Genomic DNA, 21999 nt, shown 5'->3' on the forward strand with positions numbered 1-21999 from the left:
CTCAGCAGCATCTCACCATTCTCACACTCAGCATCTCTCTCCCAGTCTGTGTGTATGTACAGGCCAGTGAGTGAGCACTGGCAAGTGAAAACGAGTGTGTGAGGGTTATTTGTACTGTGTGTGTGTGTGTGTGTGTGTGTGTGTGTGTGTGTGTGTGTGTGTGTGTGTGTGTGTGTGTGTGTGAGCGCGTGCTGCAGTGTGTTTTGAACCCAGTGGAAAAGCAGGAAGAGTTGCTAATCCGTGTGGCTGGCCGAGCAGAAAGGCCATTCATATTTATAGCTGACTGAATCACATTCTGTCATACAGATGTCCAATACTGAGACCAGGAACAAGAATAACTCCAGAACAAGACAGAAATACGGATCTAAAGGAAAACCCAAACCAGAGCCATATTTTTAGCCTGCTGAGTCACCCAGTGATACAGATGACACCATGAGGAAAAACTCTACAACTGGACCCAACTATGGTTTATCAGTTGGCTAAAACCACCATGATAATCTGCTGACTCACCCAGTCATAAAGTACAGTCTTTCTAGAAATGGGTAGGGACTATAGACTGTAGGAAAATATGGAGAAAGAGTCTGAGATAACACCACTTAAGTTTGCAAAGGAACATTTTGAAGCTTGGTGATAGGCTAGGACACTCAATTGATCAATTGAGTAACATGCTCTAGAAGATACTTTGTTTTAAACAGTAGTTTTTAAAATGATCAATAATAAATAATAGAAAAAAAAAATAAAATGAAGTGTTGAGAATAAAATGATTTTCTCTGTAGTTTGAGAGTGATGATGGAACTTTTTAAAAGACTTCAGCAGAGCCAGAGCAAAAGCAAGCACTGTATACAGTCAGCAATGGCTATAAGAGGAACTGAAGCTTAATGTTTCACGTTGGCTTCAACACTCAGCCACACTGGCTGCTACTTTGTAGAAACATGAGTTCTGGTGGACACAGGCCGAGTTCAGTCTGCTGTTCACCAAATTAATAAGAAGGTTGTGTTCATTGACAAGGTGCCATTGTTGGTTTTTTCCTGACCTTAGAAAGGTAGAGGGATATTTTTAACCTGCTGCATCATCCAGAGGTAAGACAGGAATAACTAGAACTGGACAGCAATAGAGGGTCTAAAAGTGAACTGAGGCTGTGAATGTTATTTATAGTAGCAGGTCACATTCTGTCACTGACATATTCATGTCTCTGCCAAACAGTCAGAAATCCTGGGAACAGAAAGAAATATGAGTGAAAAAGGTAAACAAAACTACACACATTATACACTTTATGACCATATAACACCAAAAAGTTATCACATTAAAATTTATATTTGATTGATGCGTGTGTGTGTGTGTGTGTGTGTGTGTGAGAGAGAGAGAGAGAGAGAGTGTGTGTATGTGTGTGTGTGTACCCCCCTGCCATGATATTAGTCAGATGAGGTATTCTTGGAGAACAGACTGTTCTCTCTCAGTGCGACTCCAGTCAGCGTGCCATTTTCATGAATCATATCACTGACCGAGATACACCATTGTTTCTACACACACTCACATGGAGATACACAATTACACCACACTTAAGAAAAACAAGTATTTGTGAAGCTCACAAATCACAGAAACACACTTTTATGCACATAGGTGCACACAGACACACTATCACACACATACACAGGTAGACACTCAGACATCACAGGCTTTTGACAGGTGTTCAGGCAGCTTCCTCCTCCAGGTTTGTTCAGGCAGCAGTAGCAGCAGTGGCAGAACTGCTGTACTATACTCATATTTCCAAGACCAAGGCTTAAAAATGTAACTACGCCACAAATGCTCATTTGGGAAATAATGTCATGGAATATGTGCCTGATTACATGTAGTGTATGTTCTTAGGTCTTGTCCACACTAATACAGATATTTTGCTAAATTACCATTTTCCTCTGTGTTTATTTATCTGCCTGCAGATGGTGTTTTCGGTCACTCAAACTGAGATTTTTCTCAAATTCCCTCTAAAGTACAGATTGTTAAAAACTCCTTTATGTGTAACCATGTGGACATTAAAACAGAGAGTTTGGGAAGCGATGACGTCAAACCTCAGTTTGTCCATGCACATTTTTGCTTTGTGAAATGTTTATGTGTCTGAAACAGAGATGGTGAACGTATACTTGTTTCCTAGTATTTTGTTAGCTTTAGCAATTACAAGTTTATAACTTGACTTTGCTGCACCACATCACTGCCACACAAATGCCTGTGCGTCTGCTGCACCCAATATTACTTGGTCTACACCATCCAAAGTCACTACGCATACTCAGAATATTCTTCCGTGGCATTTGACGTATCGTTAATGTAGACTTTACCACCACCTACTGGCCCAGCACCCTTTTTTTTGAGTATCTGTTTTTGCTTTTGTATTCCCGAGATATTTTGTGAGACAAAGGTAATGTTTTTTTTATACAGAGGGGAAAATATCTGTTTTGAAAAATATCTGTATTAGTGTGGACAAGGCCTTATTTGTCAATTTGTGGATACACCTGTGTTCATACAGCAGGTCTCAATTTACATAATGTTTTGTGTCTTAGTGCGTGTGTGCGTGTGTGTGAGCTAGATCTATGGTGGAGAGTCCTAGTTTCAAAACTGTCATTAATTAGCTGGAGGAGACCACTGTCAGCATCAAAACTGATGGAAGAAGAGGGTCCAGGGAAATTCTTAACACACACACACAAGCACATACTACTGCTAAAACCACTTCTACAAATAGGCATCTAACCATGACAGTAAAAGAAAGCAACAAAAATGTCAAATTATCACTTCATAAAATATTTCACTGATGTCATTTACATTATTGTTATATAGTGCAAATTTGTAAATAAAAAGAATCACACGGAGCGTCTAGATAGGACTAAATACAACAACAATACCCTGGAGGAACAATAAAGACAGACATTAAATCTCTGTTTCATCCCACCACATTTGTCAAAGTTAATTCATGTGATTGCTGGTTACATGTTGGAATAAAAGCCAGTAAGCCGCGGAGACCGGTAGAGACTGGATATTTATCGTATCTTATTTGACAAATGCGATTTACATCAATAAAAGACAGTAAGTCAAGCGGTTCAAGAGGATAACTGCTAACAATACTCTAGAGAAAGAGTCATACATTGAATCAGTTTGTATTTATCTGTCAGCTGTGTTGGCGGGGGTCTCAAGAGAGGAGGAAATACACATTCACATATAAACAGTTGTACTTGCACTTACATACAGAAAAGAGACAGACATGCAGATGAATGCAGATACATATTTACAGTATGCAAGCAAAACATCAGACATGACTCAAACTAGCATTGCAGTTATAGTGTAGATTTGCAGTTGTTTCATGTGTATGGTATGTGTGTGTTTGTGTGTAACTGTGTGTATGTGTGTGTCCTCCCCTCTCCCATGTGTACTCTCACCTCCTCAACCTCTCTCAACCTTTCCACCTTTGCACATTCCCCTGACTGAAACTAGGTCTCCCTCTTCTTTCTTTTCCTCTCTTTCTCCCATTACTCTGTCTCTTGGTCTTGTTCCCCCCTCTTCTTTTTGTTATATAGATATTCTCTCTCTTCCTCTGTACTGAGATACCCCCCTCCTCACAGCACCCCCAGTGACCCTGTCCATGACCACTGACCTCAGGGGTAAATGCAAGGTCCCACCTCACCAGGAAATAAAGACATTAGCTTCCTCCCGCTGTCTGACCCCGCTCACCTCCCTCGTCTTCCCTCGCCCCTTCCTCTATATACCTCTCCCTAAATCCCCTCTGTACCACTCCTGGTCTGTTTTCTTTTTCACCACCTCTCTCAGCACTGTTTTCTCATTGTGAATCCTGGCCTCATCTTTTACTTGTCTTGTCTTCTTTAAAAAGTTACAGTCATAATGTAGCTAAAGAAAACATATTATGCACAGTTGATTTGAGTTTAACATGCTTTAACATTTTCTTCATGATTTTGGAGAGGAGGAGTTGCTTTTGAAATGGTCAATATGTGTTTGTATGTACAGACTACTTTGTATGGATTTACTGTGATGTGTAAACTAAAGCAACTAAAGTGAGGATGATAATTATAAGTCTCATCTTTGCATCAGCTTCTTAGTTGTTTATCCTGAAGAGTCACAGTGGTAAAATGCTTAAAGACCCATTTAAATAACCTGATCATTATTTTGAGGCTATACAGATTATATGGTCATTTATGTTGTATGTACAGTATCATTTGAAACAGTGAGACCTTCTCACACCATAGTTTAGTTTTTTCAAAATTGCACATGCTGAGGTCATCCCTGCTTCATTTGACAGCAGTGTCTACCTCTTCCGGAAACTCACATCGACCCCCCTCCAAGCACCCATCTCCCCACGTCCACCCTTCACACACAGACTTGCCTGAAAAACTGGATACATTTTGTGTTCTCCCCTGAGAGTCTCTCTTCCACTTCCTTTCTCTGCTACTTGTCAATGGCATTATTGGCACAGCTCTCAGAGTGAAACTGTGTTGCTAAATCAGGATTCAAATTTTCCAGTATGGAGCATATACGAGGAGAAATGGAACATTATATTAACCTTTGGATGTGTATGTTTTACTCTCTGTTGTTCTCCAAGGATCTTTTTTGTTGTAAAACTGGGTTCTTGGATTTCCCTGGAGAGACACCCTGTCTGCTCCATATCTCTCCTTCTGTTTTCTCATCTCACTTTCTGCTGAAATTGTAGTCAGACTTCTCTGCACTTCTTCTTGTCTCACTGAAGAGCTGAAGAATGGCTTTTATGTCAAATGGCTCATCATTCTTTTTATCAGCAGATGCTTTCATTGTCTAATGATCTTGGCTATCATCATTTTTCTTGTTAATGTAATGTGTGGTCAAAATGGCTAATGCGATGAGTTATCTGTCTCCAAAATATCATGACAAGAAAGATTAGAGCCTCAGTTTTCTGACTTCTGACTTGAGGAACAACTTGTTCATGTCTCAAATTCTAGATTGAACTGTCCAAGATAATAAGGATAATATATTAAAATTCAGTTTTAAAATGGATTACTTTAATGTCAGACTGCATGTACTCTGCATATCTAGCCCCTCAGCTAACTAACAAAGCTAACAAACTTTAAATGAGTTGGAAAGGAGGGCAGTAATGCTCAGCATTACCCTGAATTACACTTTGAAAAGAAAACGTGTTAGCATACCATTTTTTTGTGTGGTGGACTGTGTGTGTGTGTGTGTGTGTGTGTGTGTGTGTGGTGGTGGTGGTGGTGGGGGGGGGGGGTATATTTGTGTCTTCTTATGTATGAGCTACCATGGCTTTGTGCCTCTTTGCATGTGTGCCTGCATCATTAGTGTGTTGGTTTTTTATCCACAGAGTGAAAGAGAAACGTGTCCCCAAGAGATTACTCTTCTTTTCTCCCTCACTCTCTTGTTCATAAGAGAGGGAGAGATGGAGAAAACATTTGTCTGGTGCAGTTGTTCGCAGCAGCAACACAAGTCAAGCATGTCACCTGCGTGTAGCGCTTTGCTTAATGCATATTCATAACTCTTTCCCATCTCAGGATATAGAACACAAACACAGAAAACAGCGTACATACCTCATCTCTTTTCTCACTGCTCCTCTCAACTTTAAGTCTCTCTCTTACTTTGCACGAAGATGCTTGTTTGAACTTTACAGAAAGTAGGAAAGGTTTTCTTTTGCTACTGTAAGAAAGAAAGTAAATGCTCAGCAGTGAATAAAAAGGGACAAATACAGTGGAGCAAACAAGTTTTTTTTAATGGTCTGAATGGTTAGAGCTTATTGTTTAAACAATGACTAAAATTCATAGACTTTGCTATTAAAATGCATCTCCCACTCACAAGTACATAAACTGAGGATAGTTTATTTCTCGCCCCCCCTCAGTTGTATGTTTTTATGCAGCTATTATTACTTTGGCCACGTCGGCCATGGCCTATAGTGTCTTTGTAAAGCTCCAAACTGTCTAGAGGAGCCACTGTGCTTTGTGCCTTCTGGCAGCTATAAAACCCAAATTTCTCATTTTAATTTTTTTTTTTTTTTCCTTGCAAAGGCCGCGGTCCAGTGAGCTTGTGGTGCAGCTTATATGTTTTGCTCCCAGGCAGCGTAAAGATAAAATGCTGTTTAAAAGCCCAGAAGACATGTCAGCTGAAATAGATCACAGTGCAATGTATCCATGCTCCACACTGGCAATTTCAGGAGGATGAGTTGTGTCAGGGACGCTTGGTATTGGGCATTTTCATAGCCTTCTTCAGAGGTGGTCAAAAAATGTAAACAGTAAAAAGTGTTATGATTAAAATGTATGCCAATTTAATTTTTTAAAGCATTCATTTAGTAATTTAGTAATAAAGTTCTTTGAATAACTCAGAACTGATACTATATTTTATTCCTCTGGCAGATTAAATTTTGTCTGAAGTAATTTAAAATGGGGAATATATGCCTTTGAAACAAATGACTAAAAGTATGACAGAAAACAGAATCTAATCATAGACCCAGGGAACAAAAAGAGAAGCTTGGTCACTTAGCCACTTGGCCACACAGTTTGTAGTGGAAGACCAGTGAGAAGAACATCACGTTGTTATTGAACACTTTTCCACCTTGAAGGACTTTGGTCATCTTCAAATACCAGCAGGCAGTATGTCGAACAAAACTTATTTTATCATCATTACTGATACCTGTGGCAAAATAGCCTGCCATTGCTTTGCTTAAACATACTGTACAGTTGTTGATGTGGTGATATTACAAATAAAATGTGCCTTGTTTGCTTGAATGTAGTTGTTTCTGTGTTATAGTCAGAGCTGCTGCAGTTTGTCACTGTATGCTGTTCATACAGATACTCAGCACCATGGACAGGGCCCATCTGAGCTTTTACTTGAGTGTGATTGATGACTGTAGTCTGTGTAGCGGTCTGGTAGTTTCCTGTTGGCATTTCTTCATTCTTGCTTTTAACTTGTGCTACATTAATTAGCTTTTTTAATATTGCACAAGTCAAGAATACAACATGTAACCTATATAGAAGGTTTACTAGGTGAGTGTGTGAATTGTGTATTTGATACATACATTGACATGTTTGCATGTGGAAAAAAATAGATGTAATCTGTCAATGAGCATTTTATGGTAGCAAGGACATGTTTCATACTCTAGGCTCACATGACAAGCTAATGGGAAAACTATGGAGATGGAGACACATGCAGCCTGTATATACAGTATGTATGAACTGCATGTGTGTGTGTATGATAGAGAGAAGGGGTACAGTGAGGTCAGGTTTGAGGGAGAGTTTTTCTAGCTGTGTGTTTGATTCAGTTTGGTTTACAACAGATGGGCCTACTGTGACCCACAGGCTAATACATGTAGCCCCCCACCCCTACACATACACACCCACACTCTCTCTCTCTCTCTCTCTCTCTCTCTCTCTCTCTCTCTCTCTCTCTCTCACACACACACACACACACACACACACACACACACACACAGTGACTGCAGAGTTTCTGGTCCATAGCATATAACTTTAATGTTCACAGAGTCTTGGTGCTTGGCTACAATAGGCTGTTTGTTAAGGTACGCAGTATAGAGACAGACATGTGCCTCAGTTAAATAAAGACCCACTGAAATTATAAGATAATATAATAATTTGAGGGCAGAAATGTCCCTTTTCATTCACTGCTGTGATTATTGGCCAAAATAAGGTGGCTCAGCATAGACTAATGCAGGTCTTTTCTTTACTGTACTCAGCTCTTCTGTCCAACTGCCTAACAGTATGTAAATGTGAACATTTTCAGACGCAGGTTAGCAGAAAACTTAGTAACAAATCCATTATCTCTCCTCAGCAAACCTAAGTGGACAAAACATTCTGGTCCCAGCTTCTCATTTGTAGCCAGAGCTGATCAACACTTTTACTGGTAACAAATGCTGCTAAAACCTGGTACAAGGCATCTCTCCTTCTTTTATATAAGGATAATATTTTATTGTGCACTGTCCCTGTTTAAATAAATAAATTACAATTACAGTTACAAAATGTTGCTGGCGTTAGATCCAGTGACCTTCATTACTTAGACAAATTTCGAGAGTTAGTTGTTGACATTCCAATATTAAACATGGCAGTTGTTTGTACTCTGTCAAAGACTGACAAGATTGGACTTGGTATGATTCATGGTTGTAGACTGACCAAAAACACTTGATCAGGACATCTATATTTGAGAGTGGTAAACTGGCACAATCATACCAATCCAATGCACTGTTTACTCAGATGATAATGGAAAAGCACTGCATTTTGATATTGCTCTAATTTGTTCTTGGCCCGGTCTGCTGACAGTAGCCAAGATTAACAAATTATTCGAAACTGGTGACATTTTATTATGAATAGTGTGCACAGACTGAGTTGTCTAAACAAGTTTCAACAAAATGATTGAACACTAATGTAGAGCCCTAAAAGCACATTTTATGTCCCTTGGTGAAAACATACTGGGGTTTTAGCAGCCAATTTTGCCAGTTTAACACCATTAAACCAGAGGCCCTGGTCTTTACTCCAGAGACAGAGAAGAGGGTTGGAGTGGGAGTCAGGTTGAGGCAATTTGTGTGGTCCACAGACACCAGCAGTCCCGCAGGGGGAAACATAGTTCACACAGTTACCATGATTAACACTAAGGGTCAACAGAGGTCAACTGGAAGGGTCGAAAGGAAAAGTTAGCAGGGGAAAACAAAATTACGATGAGGAAGTAAAAATGGGCACTAAATTGGAAAGTGAGGAAAGCATGAGAAAAAAGAAAGGATGACAGTAGAATAAGATGAATGGTGCAACTGGGGAAATGGGACAGGGAGAGCAGACAGAATAATGGTAAGGAGAAGGAAGAGAGAACATGAATTGAGGATGAAAGAGAAGAGGATGTAAAAGAGGAGGGGAGAAAAGGCTGGGTGGAGAAGACAGGGAGATCTGAGGAAAAGTAGAGGGACAAAGGTAAGGAAGTGGTCAAATGAGAGGATAAGAGGGGAAAGAAGGTAGGAAGGAGAGGAATACAGGAAAGAGGAGGAAGAAAGGAGAGAATAAGAGAAGCAGAGGAAAGATGGATGATGTACTTGGCAAGTTCAAATGCCCAGCTAAACAGAATGAAACATAGCCACAAGCTACAGCCAACATTAATTACAATTAGTCTGAAACCAACATAGACCTTCCAGATTGAATATAAGTAATGATAGTCTATAGTGTCATTGATTTAACAATATTTCACTTCTGTCAACATCTGAATTTGTTTTATTGTGTTTTTTTATTTTATCCATCTATTCCGCCAAAAGGTATTCCCTCATTTTTAAAGTTCTAACACTTTCCCCCAAAATCTCCTACAAAAGGTCATATTGGTTTTATATTGTACTGAGATCTTGACACAGGAAAGGTCATCATATAATTCACACCATTCTCATACTCATCAAATAGTTAATCAACCTTGCATGACTTGTATGGAAGCACCTGCCCTTGTTTTGTCTCTCAATTCCACCACTATGATGAATTTATGTTGAGGACTCTCCTGCTGCCATTGGTGACAGCTGTCCTGCCCTGCACATTTAAAAACATTAGATAAGAAGCAAATCTTCTTGCTGATGCTTGTGTTTGCTTGTGTTGCTCATATAAAGTAGGGGTATGGAAACTGGCAATGAAACACTGATAGTCATAGTCACACCTGTGTCCCATTTCAGTTCTTGGCCCAAATGATTTAACAAAGCAGTATCTAGTTTGATTTCTACAGTTGTACTTGTCAGTTTTTATTCACAATATGGACATTCAGGGGACAAAAAAAAGATCTTTCCTCTCTGTTTTGCAATCTTGCTCTTGTACTCTCCCTCATACACTTACTGTTCTCTCTCTCTCTCTTATGAGTGCTTGTCTTCTCTCTTCTTTCATCTGCACTGCCCTGTCTGCCCTCAGTAGCAAACCTCTGCTTATTAGAGGAAAAGAGAGAAACAGAGACTGATGAAGAGCGAAGGCAAAAAGATAGAAGGAGAAAGAAAGGAAAGAAAGAGAAAGCAAATTTTGCTTGTCAGGATTTCTTAGTGTGTGTGTGTGAGAGAGAGAGAGAGAGAGAGAGAGAGAGAGAGATTTTTGCTTATCGGACAGGAAGTGGATCTCTTACAATAGCATTCTGACGTTTCCCCTTCTCTAATGTGGAAAACTGTTAAGATTCCTATTCCAGATACTGTGCACAGGCACACACACACAGAGAAACACACACGTCACAGCGGTGCAGATAAGATGCAGCTGCTGTGTTGGAGACAGAATCACTGAGTCAGCCATATGTATTCACAGACTTAAGACAATCACTAATTCACACTAACACAAAGGCACACACGCAGACACACAAACACACACAATCCTACATGAGGCTTACATACATCACATACAGATTTATATTCGGTATTCAGCTGCTGCCGCTCCAAATGCAGTTAGACACACACAAAACATAGAGAGATGGAATAAACAGACAGGTAGAGAGAAAGACATTTGGTTTGTAGAGATGGCAGAGAAACATAGAAAGAAAGAGTCAGAACAGTAAAGAGGGAGCTTAAGAAAGAGGAAATGAATGAGATAGGCAGTGGGAGAAATAAAAAATCTAAATCAGACACAAGAAAAAAGATTGTATTAACAGGACAGTCTGTTTGCCCTCCACTGAGAGAGTAATGAATGTCAGTTTTTTTTACTTTGTTACCAACTCAAATGATTGAACAGTGATTAAACCTGTATCCATTTCAGCTGAACTTCATCTGTTGTCTGTGTTTCTAGGAGAAATAACCTCTGACATGCAGGAGCTGCTGGTTCTGAAGTGCTTGTCCCACTTGGTACTCCCATTCCAAACCTTTTGTCACTGTTGGTTAATATAGAAACACAGAGCTCTCCCATAATATAACAGCAGTTTTTAGATAGTTTGGTGTCACGGTGCATTCAGCAAGGGTGGCTGGTTTAATTTATTTTGTGTTATCTAAGAGGAAAATAATGGACTGTATGCTGATAGGGCAAGAGAGAATGAGTCACAGTCTCAGTGCACATGATGTCTGTAGTCTGAGGATATGTTGTTTGAGGCCCTTCATCCCGTCGTTGATTAGAAATCATTCAAATAATTTTGACTTCCAAGTTACTTAGTAAAATTTAGACAACGGTCTTTTTGTTTTGTCTTTAAATTCCCTGCCTCAGCAAATCAGGGACATTCACACAAGTCATGGAAATGCAATAAATTACACAGTAAACTGACAAAACAGGCAGAATTTAGGAATTTGCTTCTCTGAGTCTTCTGTATAATGAGGATGATAATGAAGAATATAAAGTAAGGATTGACAGTGTGTGAGACATCCAGATGGTGTAACACAAGGATAGAGTTATGATGCAAGAGTAAAGTTGTGTCAGAGAGGAGGAAAGGTGAGACAGGCAGGCTGAAAGGCTGACAGTCAGACAGAGAGGTAGACAGAGGGAGAATACCCAGGAAATTGTTGCTCTGACTCATATTTTCCATCTCAGTAAAGCAGAATGAGCCCTCTCTAGTCCAGAGCTTTTAAAATGTTTATGTAGTGTCTGTATGTGAGACAGAGAAAGAGAGAGAAAGGAAGAGTGAGAGAAGCATAGAAAGAGTAATATAGATTGAAATTAAGATGATGAAAGGGGTAGGAGAGTGTGTGTGTGTATGTGTGTTGTGTGTGTCTACGAGTGTTTCTGACACTCATGTCTATATACACACATATATATACACACACACACATATATTTATATATATATATATATATATATATATATATATATATATATATATATATATAGCTCCATTGTGTTGGACCAGTTTTAATGGGAAAGCTAAAAACTAGAAAGACTAAAAGACTAAAAGACAGCACTATTTATTATATTACTTTTACTAATAATTTATTAATTTTACTTTAAAATATCTTTTTACGGAAAAATAAAGTGCAGTAGAGAAAAAATGGTGATCAATGGCTGAATCAACAGGAAGAATTTACCTAGAAAAGCCCAGGAAGGCTTCAATTGAGTGGTGTTCTCCTTTACCCATGATGAAAGAGAGATCAGATTTTTATATGTACCACAGTGGGGCTGACTATTGTCTGACTGATGAACAAACAGTCGGGCCATCCCCTAATCCCAGTCGGAGTTTAGGCACACACACACACTCACACATACACACACATGCAGTGAAATCCCACTGTGTGTGTGAACAAACAGAGGATGAAAGGCAAGACAGCGAGGGGAAGAGCACATATAAAGAGCTGCTGTTTTATTAATGAACCTGGAAACAGGCTTGAGATTCTCAGGATCTGTTTGTGTGTGTGTGTGTGTGTGTGTGTGTGTGTGTGTGTGTTTTGGCTATACACCCACACAACAGCAGAAGCAAAGGTGGGTGCCTGGACCGCATTGACACACACACACACACACACACACACACACACACACACAGTCTCTAATAAATTCACCCTAATTCATTCTCTCTTTTCTCTGGGGAAGAGCCAGCAGTTTGCCTGATCCAAGGAAGCTTCACGTTACCTCCACTAAATAATTGATGCTCTCTCTCTCTCTCTGAGTTGCACTCACTTGCTCCCTCTTTCTGCTCTGTGTGTATCTGTCTGTTTTTCTTTTTCTTTCTGTCTGGTTCATTTTTTCTGTCTCTTTTTTCTCTGTCTCTATTTCTGTGTTTCTTCTGTCTGACTTTCCTCCTCTCTCTCTCTCTCTCTCTCTCTCTCTCCTGTCTCATTGTGTATTGTATGTTGTGTGTGTATGTGTGTGCAACTACACACACATATTGGGACTCTCAGCTATGACAATGGTGGTCAACTTTTAAAGGATAGCCAGCAGTTTGGGAGATGCAGGTGTTATCTTTTTTTTTTTTTCTTCCAGAGTTTTTGGAAAGCCATGCCCCTTGAGTATATGTGTGAGACTGAGGAAGAGAGAGAGGGAATGAGAGGGAGATTTTTAGGATGCGATTCTCAGGTCCAGATGTCCCCCTCAAGAATTGAAACCACTGAAGTGTTTGCATCTAGATCCACAGTGTGTGTGAATGATTTTGTGGATATGCATGTGCCACTACAGTGTGTGTCTGTATTTCTGTGTGTGTGGGTGAGGGTGTGTGTATGTGCAGGGACCTTCTTCCCCCACTACCACAGGGACCTGACCCCACTAACCAGGGGTTAAGTGCTCCTTCTCTCTTTCTCTAAGAGTCATCCTGTCCTCTCTCCCTCTCTCTCCCTCTCTCTCATTCTGACGTGCTATTCCCATTCCTATATTTCCTGCCATTACATTTCTCTTTCTCTCATTTTCTGTGTCTCTGCTGAGGGTTGTCCACCGGAATCCAGATGCTCACCATTCACATTCACAGAATCACTGTGAATGTGTAAGACTGGCATCATGGCTGTCTGTCTGTCTCTAAAACAGCATTATTTTATGAAATAATATTAGTGAAGCAACAGTTCTGAGGGAGAGAAGAGTGCCAGTCACTTTTTCGGTTCATAACTTTAAAATTAGGGATAACGTTTAAATCTGAATTATATACATACTGAGTGGTTACTTTACACATAGTACAGTCTAATGCAATACAACAGTTCAGCCATGAATTGTACTTTTACCAGCCTTAGACATTTTAAGTTTTTTTGTTGACACTGTCAGAAAGGTAATAATTCTATGTTTATAATTGAGGTCATAGTGGGTGGTGTGGTTGTACGCGAGTGCATTATGTTTACCGGTGTTTCTAATATTGTGAAAGTCCCATCGCACTTTAAGTGTGGCGTGGTCTTCCAATGAAATTTTTTTGTGTCTCGAAAATACAGCATTCAAACAGTTATATGCTAAACTGGCATAGTAAGTCAAGAAATAAATAAGGTGCGCAACGTTGTTCCTGTACTACAGCATATTTTATTTTCACTGTATTGTACTGTAGCAAATAACCTGCCCGTGTGCCACACTCCCCAACAAATCAGCTGGATTTTACTGCATATAACATTTTGTAGAGTCAAATATGTGCTGTAGCAAGCAGTAAAGTGAAATCCAAAGCAGCACTCTGTACCGTACCACCACCTCTGCATGTGTGTGTGTGTGTGTGTGTGTGTGTGTGTGTGTGTGTGTGTGTGTGTGTGTGTGTGTGTGTGTGTGTGAGACCATGTTTTTGTGCTGTTTGTGTCTTCGCTGAGAGACTGAGAGAGTCAAGACTCCCTAATCCTTGCCATCAGAGACTTCTCAACACACCCACATACACATACGTACGTGTGTGTGTACATGTGTGTGTATGGGTTTGCGTGTGTGTGTGTGTGTGCACACGTTGATAAGGGGATACCAGTCTTCCCACGACAGAAGTAAGCCTGTTCGGTGGCAAGTCTGGATATCCCAACTGGTGTGTGTGTGTTTGTGTGTGTCTCTGTGTGTATCCCACAGCAGCGGGTCATGGAGCCTAAATCTACTGTCTGCTTGTCTGCCTGCCACTCTGTCTGTTAGTCTGCCTGCCAGTGTGTCAGCTCTACTGTCTGTGTCCCATTGTGCCTGCTTCTGTCCATCAACTGTGCCATGAATTAGATTTTTTGAAGCTGAATTAAGCAACATTTTTATCATAACACTCACTTAGATTTCTTCTGTTTCTGTAAAAGCACTAGTGTGTATCCTAAAGAGACTCGGCATACAAAAAAAGTGTGTGACTACAAGATCGGAGATGTTCCTTTAGTTGTCTAAACTTAACCACACCTACGAAGAAACTTGTTTGTTATGCAGGCATAACCCCGCCCCTATTATTGTAACTGTTATAAATGTTAGCACTATGTTAGCATCAGTGCCTCTCCTGCTCCACTGTGAGTTATTATAGGTTTTGCTAGCTAGTTATACTGTCGTTCTGCAAGTACATCCTTACTGAATGCCAGCGTTTGCAGAACAGCCTGGTCGTCACCTTATTTCAATTTTCAAAGGCATTAAGAGGAGATGGATTCATTTAAGAGCCACGCTGATGGAGAGCTGAAGAACATCACCAACACCCATCTCTGCAGTGAAGTTTTACAAACTTTCATCAGGGCCAAACCGACCATCTCCTTCCCTGGCCCTCACCCGCTGACATTGCTCACTGTCTGCCTGTGTGTGTGTCTGTGTGTGTATTCTCTTGAAGATAAGGGATCAAACTGGTTAGAGTGAGGCAGTAACACACATGTTGCCATAATAACACATCTGTTATTACTAGCACAGTTAGTTTATTATTAGTGTGATATCATTATACTTTGTTTTCCTATATTAATAAACATCAGTAATATGACTGTATAAACAGAGCAACTTGTTTCTTGAGTCCTTGAAAGACAGACAGGCCATTCGATCAATAAAACTGTAACTACACATTAAAAATCAATAAGAAACTGTCCTCAGGCTCCAAACTGGACTCTAGGTCAAACATGAGCACTGAATGGATACTAACTGTCACTGTGCTACAGTGTCAGAGTGGCGTGGTTTCAGCGCCTTCAGTGGACACTCCCCCAGTGTCTCAGAGCAGAGACAGCTTCTCATTTTTTCAGGATTTTGAAACCTAATTTTATATAATTGCCAGGTTTTTAACCATTCAAATTTAGCTGGGTGGTTAATAGCACATTTCTCTGTGGCTTGACTGACTCAGAATGCATTAGTATTACCGCTTTACACAGACTTTAAGTTTTGCTGTGCTCTGTCCTCTGAGTCAGATATGTGCTGTAGAGAATCTGGCGTTCAGTTTCACTGTTTTTGTTTGTACTTTTAGATAACAGCCTTAATATACCATTTACTGATTTACATCTAAATCAGCACTGTAAGTTACTTGTGGTCCAAGCTGAACATTTCCTGCTGCTGCTGCTCTACAGTAAAAGTTTCCACTGGTGCTATACTTAAAAAAAAAACGGTCTGTGCAACAAAACATAGACATTATCTGCACTATTTAGTAAGTGGATCAGTTTTAAATATTGCATTAAGGAATGATACAAGCAGAGACCATTACAGTGAGCTGTTACATGAAGCACATCTCCATCACATCATCAAGATAAAAAACTTATACCTCATACCTTTACGTATGCAAACTGCCAGTATTCCCACCCATGTCAAAAAACAGCATAACAGAGTATGTCTGTACCGACACACATGAATGTGTTGCCTTTAAAGAGGTTTAACTATGTCTGTCTGCTTTGTGTGTGTATGCATGTGTGATCAGAAGCAAACTGTAAATTTGTGATTGTGTGTACATGTATGCATATAGTAAATGTTTCAATATTATGGGACAGTTCTGGAGTGCTTACTTGCAAATTGACATGGTTTCAGACAGTGCCATGTATGAGTGTGTATATTTAGCTGTGCACTCGTGTGTTTTGGGAGCATTACAGTGTCTGTTTTTCAGCACACCAGCGGGGGGCTAATGGAACGGCTTTGTTGGTTTAAAGGAATTACCATCCTCCTTCGCCAAAATCAACTCATAATCTGCTTTACTGGCACCACTAGGCTCACTGCCACACCACTGACAGTACCTACCAGCACAACACACACACACATACCAGTGGTGATCAGCCAAACACCACTACAAGATGCAAACTCTCTTGTGAAAACTGACTGAATGAAAAGAGAGAGGGAGAAAGGGACAGGGAGAAGAGAAATACCAGTAAGACAATAAGAAAGGGAGAGAGGTATGAGGTGAGGAGACACAGACGGAGGAGGGCAACAATGGAAGAGGGCGGGTGAGACACAGGGAGAGAGAAAGAGAGATGAGATGCTGCAGGGTTATCAGTGATTAACAGTTCCACCCTATAGAACATTGGGTTGGACTTCAAAGAAAGAGCTGCTTTTTGTTTCCAGGCCTTGAGTTTAACCCTGTTAGGAATGTAGTGTTTATACACACATACACACACACACACACAGACCAAGTTTAACAATGAAAGACAGAGGGATGCACGCAAGGGAAGATGGGAGAGATTGAAGCAAGGAGGAGGGTGAGAGAGTGTCAAGAAAAACTGACATAGGTCAAGATATGGAGGGATGAAAAGGAAATGAAAGAGCTCAACACCATCCAAAGGGACTAATGTTATTAATTGTGTGCATGGTTTTCTTATTCTATACATTGTGTTTTCTTCTTTGGTTGAAGAATGACTTAACAACCAGCTTGGCTTTATGTCAGGAGAAAACTTATGTCAGGTTTGTGAAATTGAGACCAAAAATTTGGCTTGTGCTGCTCAGACTGGCTATCAACAATTGAAGAGAAGACAGTTGATTCTTCACTTCTTCTTCTTCACTGCCAATACTGAGAAACTAAATTGTTTAAAACTAGAGAACAGAATCTGAAATCAGTTCCCCACCATGCATTTACAGGAGATGTTTCTGGTGAGGGTGGTAAATCTGCTTGCAGCGAGGATGATCTCTGTTAATCCACCAGATCGGCAAAATCTCTGGTTGTGACAATATGAAAATGCAGACACTTGCTCAACCCTACTGGAAATGATTCATTCCAGTGGTGGATGAAAGATGGACAGTCACAGACTGAAGGTCAGAATAACTGCTCTAGGCTTTCCTCCATATTGTTTTTCTAGTTCGGTTCAGTTTCGTCTAGCAAAGAGATATACTGGAGAAAGCTGTGCATGCAGTGTTAAAATGGTGTGTGTGCTAGCATGGGTTGTGTGTATTTTGTCAATAGAGAAAACATCATTTTTGACATATAGTACACATGAGACAAGAAACTGCTATTGATGCATTATGATGTAGGCAGTGTAGCTTCTCCTGAAGGTCAGCTTACTGGGATCTATGAACTGTTTACATGGGTTCACCTCATCAATACATAATACATATTCTAGAGTTAAAAGCCAGATGACACAAAACTAACAGGAGGCTTTTTTGGACTATTGTCCTCATATACTGTAATTCTGATGAGTGAGACACATTTGATTCATGGTTCTGACTCATGTATTTTCACAAATAAAAAGATAGGGAGTGCTTTTTATCCACACTGCAACCATAGAATAAAATCTAGTTCATCAATGAAGCTTTGGGAAAAAAAAAAAAAATGATTCTGTCACATTGACATAGATATAAATTCACTTTATAAATCTTTGTTAGAATCCAGCCTTCACCAGTTGCAACAAGTGGATGGATTTTGCTTATTGTTCAAATGCCTAGACATAGAAACATAATCATAAAACTAAAAACATTCTTTCTGCACAGCCTCTCTCACACACGCACATTGTCTTGTGCCAGCCTCACTACACACACACACACACACACACACACACACAGAGCAGTAAAATGCTCCATCAAAGTACAAAAGTGGAGCGAGAGAGGGAGATGGAGAGAGAGAAAGGGAGAGGCCTGAGATCTGAGAGGAGAGGAGAGGAGAACAATGGCTTTAAGACTTGACAAACACTTAGCCGAGGCCTTTAGACTAACACTTTGGAGCAGACATGTCTTCCTGCATACCAATAGCAAACACTGTCACTCCCCATCTAACTCAGAGGCTTTTGATGTTCTATTCACAGAGATAGAGAGAAGGGAGGTGAAGGAGGGGATGGAGGTAGAGTGAGTGCAGTGAAGGCGATGGGGGAACACAAACAAATGAAAAAAGGAAAGACAGAAGGAGAAAAGGAAGGAATGAAGTTGGTTGAATGGATTGAGACCTTTCATTTCTTGAGCAAACTGTAGCATTGCTGTTGTCTTTTTCTCACTTCGTCTCCTTTTCCTTTTCCCCTTTCTCCCTCTCTGTCTGTGTCTATGTATCTCCCTCTGATTCCAACAATATCTAGATCACGGCAGCAAGAATAAACAACAGCGAGAAGGACAAAGAGGAACAGGAGAAAAGAGGAAAAGGAGGATGCAGAGTGGATCCCAGTCCATAACGTCATGGTACATAATTTGCAATCTTAAACATGCCCCTGTTTGTCTGTGTCTTTCTCTCTTGAAATACAGACAATGCAGCAGCTGGGTGATGGTAAATATGTAGTCTAAGGAGTAGTGGAGGGTTTTCAAGTGACAGATCTGTGAGTGTATGTTAGAGATGTCATTGCTGCTGATAAAGTGCTTGTTCAACCACTCGGTGAAACAATTCTCAACACTTTTTGATATTTACATTATTTTTAAGTCAATTTCGATTGATCTGACTTTCACATCATTGGTATCACTGTCATGTGAAAACCTTTGATCCTTAGCGTATCAACTTTCTATCAGCTATAACAAGTATTAGTTTTTTTATGATGTTTAAATAGCTTATATATTCTAGATGAAGTTTTTTTTCACAACAACAGTGACATACAAACGATCATATGTGCACACATGTACTCACACTGTACATGTATACCATTACAACCACATCTCTTATCTGCCAAAGTGCACAAGCACTGGCAAGCACCAACAGACACACATACCTCTACACACAAACACACACACACACACACAACCTCCTCTGCAAGTTGATAAGTGTGTTAGGAGGCAGGGAGAAATTATTAATTATCAAGCTAATGGGCACCAGGCTGAGTTCTGCTTCATTAAGCTCTAACTGTTTGTGTGTGAATGTTAGTGTTTGTGTGTTTGTGTATCAGAGAGCGGGTGGGGGGGACCTCTGAGTGACACATAAAGATACGTGCGCATAAAATTGCGTGCACCCATACACATGGGAGGGCGTTGTTGCCTCAGAGATTGCACAGCGCATATTCATTCACGTAAGCAAACACGTGTATAAACATATGAAAAAATCAGTCAAATTGTATTAGAACTTGGTGGGCGATTGTTTGACATATAGCATGTAAGCTATGCCATTGACTTCCATACAGGACTGCTTGAACAAAAAGTGTTTTTTAAGGTTGAGTTGTATGTTGAGTTGAGATGATAATACTGATTTCTCATAGCCACATGAGGCCTTTTAAATGTTTCGAGAAGGAACCTCTGGATACATGAGAAAAGAAACTGACATTTTCACTTGGTTCTCTGTCTCAGTATCAACAGCCACCAACCGAACATGCAGTGCATCAATGAAGTGTTCCGACTAACGTGTCTATGTACAGTATGCGTGCATGTTTTTGTTGCAGTTGTGGTGGTGCTGTGTTGACTGGTGTTGCAGTTTGCTCCACTCTATCCCTTACAGGGTTGTGCTGGCTACAGTATGATAAGTAAAACCAGCATTGACGTTAATCTGTCTCACTCCCACTAGGAAAGACAGATAAGGGGGGAGAGGGAGAGGGAGAGGCAGAGGGAGAGCCAGAGGGAGAAGCAGTGGGAGGGTGAGACAGTGGAAGGAGTCAAAGAGAAAAAGTTACATTGTTGTAATTATTTGGATTTAGAATACCTAACATAATTTTAACTTGCAATATGAGATAAACAAAGACATAACACTTCATAAGCTTTTCAAGAATGCTTTTTGGCTTTTCCAGACAGTTCACAGTTCAGTAAAGGAGAAGAGAAAGGGGAATAGAGAGTGGGTAGGGTGGGGGTGGTCGGGGTTGGTGACAAACCGCAAAGGTCCCTGGTCGGATTCAAATCGGGGAAATTGCAGTTACATGGTATCCTTCGTAGACCTTTGGGCCACCAGAGTGCCGGTTATGTAAACATTTCAAAGCATGAAACATGGAAGTATATGGGCATAGCTTTGAATATTAGGAATACACAGTGTAATGAGTTGTCAATCTGGCACAGTGTGTATTGAAAATAAGAGAAAAAAGAGTGAATAGTCAGTCTGCAGGTGAGGGCCACAGTAAATGAAATGACTTTAAAAAACAGAATTTTGTTGCCACACGTCCTTTAGGAGGAGGATTTGAGTCAGTGGTATACTGTATGTGTTTTTTGTCTTCTGGATACTGTTATCCACTGCCTATTTTGTCACACTGGTGAATGGTACTACTTAGTTTAGACTGAGAATTCAGCATGTCAGTTGATACCATATAATCACACATTTTAATGTCCTTCTCATGCTGTCACACTGACTTTTCTTCCTGAACCTTATCGGATTGGAGTTGAGTTTGAATTTAAAGACCTGAGTCAAACTTGATATATCAACAATGTGTGTGACAGTTTATGGCTTTTTGTGTTTTGTGTGTATGTGTGTGTGTATGTGGACATGTGTGTTTCCCTATAAATAGCACTGATGGTAACATAAGCAGGGGCCCAGGCTCAGTGGTTTTTCCCATTGATTAGCTGGCTGGCTAATGCACAATCATCCTCACCACTTGTGCACACACATATACACACACACACAAACACACAAACTACTGCACTGCACTAATGAGAGCTGGTTAAGACCCCCTAGGAACAACCAACCGCCACTTTACCCCTGAGAGAGACAAGGGGGTGTGAGAGAGAGAGAGAGAGAGAGGGAATGAAAAAAGAGGGCAAACACAGTCAGATAGGGAGTGAACAGCATGAATGGAAGAAGAAGGAGATAGCAAGATGAAAGGCAAAGAGCATGAGGAAATAGCTAATAGCGAAGTAATGGAATAAGTGCTATCCTGCCTTAATTTTTGTGTATGTGTGTGTGTGTAAGTTTGTGTGTGTGTGTGTGTGGTTAAGATGCCCCTGAGGGGTGTCCTCTTGCTGTCGATGTGTGTATCCCTGTGTCTGGGTGTATGTGTGTGCTAGAATTACCCAGAATGCTTTAGCGATTGACTGGCTGGCTAATGGCGGTCTCTGTTTTCCTCTGATGGTCATTGACTAGGCCTTCTCATCAATACCTGTTTTTACAGCTATTCTGGAGCTGTGTGTGTGTGTGTGTGTGTGTGTGTGTGTGTGTGTGTGTGTGTGTGTGTGTGTGTGCACTACTTATTAAAGAAATTGTCTTATCTTACAAGGCGTTGTGTTTACATTTGGACAGCATAGCTTTGACAGATATTGTTGTGTTTTAATAATAACAAAATTGAAGGAACTTGTTTGGCAGAGGTGGTATATTCCTGCAAAGGGAGCGTGGTATGTGAATGATCAATCGATCAACTGCTGAGTTGGATCACACAGATCCTAATGGATACTATCTTGTTATCAGTGTAGTGACTAGATGACAATTTATGCAACTCCTTCACTCATTATAACT

At 40.3% G+C, this 21999-nt stretch overlaps 1 protein-coding gene across 4 annotated transcripts in view; it reads left to right on the top strand.

Moving 5' to 3' along the window:
* Positions 1–21999, top strand: part of esrrga (estrogen-related receptor gamma a) — a 141693-nt gene that overhangs the window by 13522 nt on the left and 106172 nt on the right. For all 4 annotated transcript variants that reach the window (XM_018666996.2, XM_051077459.1, XM_051077455.1 and 1 more), the window contains exon 3: positions 18734–18833. The gene's annotated coding sequence lies outside the window, so the exon portion shown is untranslated. The remainder of the gene's footprint in view (positions 1–18733; positions 18834–21999) is intronic.

The sequence above is a fragment of the Lates calcarifer genome, linkage group LG2, assembly GCF_001640805.2.
Source record: "Lates calcarifer isolate ASB-BC8 linkage group LG2, TLL_Latcal_v3, whole genome shotgun sequence".
Taxonomy (NCBI): Eukaryota; Metazoa; Chordata; class Actinopteri; family Centropomidae; genus Lates; species Lates calcarifer.